Below are 2,289 nucleotides of genomic sequence, written 5' to 3' on the forward strand. Positions count from 1 at the left end.
AAAATAAATAAATAAATAAATAAATAAATAAATAAATAAATAAAATACCCCCCACCATTTCTACTCCGGGACCACCGAGAGCAGTGCTGGTTCGCAGCAGCCAGCGAACACTAGGTGAAGGAAATATGACCCCCCTCTGCGTATGTCACCTGACATCCGGCTGTCCACGCTGCCCACCATTCCCGCCCGGTGCTCCAGGACTCGCTTGCCGCAGGAGGGCTTCTCAGCACTGCTCAGACCCAGGGCCACGAGGCTCCATCTCTGACTGGCTCAGCGTCGCCCAGTAGGGAGCTGATGTGGCAGGCAGGCATCGCGGCGCCCTGGGCACCTTGCAGGAAGATGGCAGTCACCGCCTTCCCACCTAGCCGTTGCCAGCAAGCACCCCACGGTGTGTCCATCCCAGAGTGGGGCCCTGTGTCCTGCTGTCATGCTGGTCTGACCTTGCCAGGAAGTCCCCGTACTTTGCCGGTCAGAGCCTCCCAGGGATCTAGTCCTACCCCTGGTGTGGTGGGAGTCTTGGGACCTCTCATGCGTTCCTGAGCCCGAGTCTCCTCCTCAGCAGGGAGAGCTTGCCTTATGGTAATATTGGTCCCTGGAGCTCATCTCACTACCCAGACCACAGCACAGCCCCGCCCAGACATGAGGCAGGCAGGTGAGACGCGCTGCTAGTACGACTGCCAGCCGCAGAGCACGGCATGTGGTGAGCCCGGGCCGCACCCTGTGCATAGGCAGAGACTGGCTTGGGCACTACCTGAAACGGTACCCACTTCCTCCCCCGACTCCTTCACCCTTCAGTAGGGCACCCACTATGATGTAGCAGGCCGGTGGATGAGGGGATCTGCCAACAGCAGGACATACCTTTGCACGTCTGTTAGAAGGGCTCAAAACTTGTCAGTCACTGCCAGGTTCTGGAGAAGGTATGGAGCAACAGGAACTCTCAGAGTGCCAGCGGGGGTGCAAGGTGACCTGGTGACTCCTCCTGCAGCCTGGTGGCTTCATACGTGGCAAAGTGGATGCTCCACCTCAAAACCATTCTAGGAACTTACTGAAGAGACATGGCTTGTGAGGCCTGTCCCTCTCTGCCTGCTGCAGGGCCCTGCTGTGTGTCTCTTCAGCAGGTCTCAGAACAGGAAAGGCAGCCATGATTGAGGGCTGCAGCTAGGGAGAGGACCACCTAGGCTTGTGCCCAACCTGAGCCCCTAGGGACAGCAGGCAGGGCCGTGCCAGGCACTGTGCCCACCTCCCAGCATCCACCCTGGGCTCTGCCATCCTCCTCCAGCAGGGCCCAACCCTGTGCCCCTCCAGGCCTGTGCTTCCCTCTCTCTTCCTGTCTCCCAAAGACCTGCTAAGCAGGCACTGTCAGTGTCACCACTGAACTCTCTGCTGTCAAGGCCTGTGCAGGCCTTCAGTGCTGAGGAACTGGGTCCCACAGCTGGGCTGGGATATAGCTCAGTGTCACACACCTGCCTGGTGGGCGCAAGGTCCTGAGATAGATTCCCAGCGCCCCCAGGCCTCTCTGCCACACTGTCCCTGGGCAGTGGCCTGGGAGGACCTCAGGAGGCCTGGGTGGGCAAGATGGTGGCCTTGCCCTCTCCCTCCTTGCCATGAGGACTTGTGCTTCTGCGGCTACAGCCCAGGCCTCTGTCCACGTGCATGAGCGACCCTTCTGGCTCCTTGGAAGCTGCGGCAGAAGGTATCTTCACAGGCCAGGGAAGCAGGCTGGGTCCACATGGACACCCTGGAAGGAGACACTGTGCGTAGGAAAAGGGCCTCACAGGGCGTCAGTGAGACCCACAGACGGGGACTTGGAGCAGTGTGACCCCCCCCCCTTGCTCCTCCCCTCAAGTCAGCCCAACCGATCACTACCTCCCAGCCTTTGGCTGAGTCAGTGCTGATTCCTCAAATGTCCATATGGGGGCAGCACAGACCTGGACAAGGCTGGGGTGGGGCCACCTTCAGGGCAGGTTGGGTGGCTTTGAGGGATGTCTGGGGTTTTCTCACTGGAGGGGAGCCAGGCCCACTGGACAGCTGGGACCTTAGGGTAGTGGAGTGTTCGTGGGTGTGAGCAGGTGTGTGACCGAAGGGTGCAGGTGGATGCAGCTCTGCATGCAGCACCCTGTGTGCACACCTGTGTACCACACCTGCATATGACACACCTGCATAACACACCTGTGTACAACAGCCCTGTGTACCACACATCTGGTTACCACACACCTGTGTACCACACACCTGTGCATAGACATAAGGTCTGGGATCTGAGCCCTACAGCCCCTCTACTCTAGAAAACCT

Source organism: Octodon degus, unplaced genomic scaffold (genome assembly GCF_000260255.1).
Source record: "Octodon degus isolate 3935 unplaced genomic scaffold, OctDeg1.0 scaffold00033, whole genome shotgun sequence".
NCBI classification, from domain to species: domain Eukaryota; kingdom Metazoa; phylum Chordata; class Mammalia; order Rodentia; family Octodontidae; genus Octodon; species Octodon degus.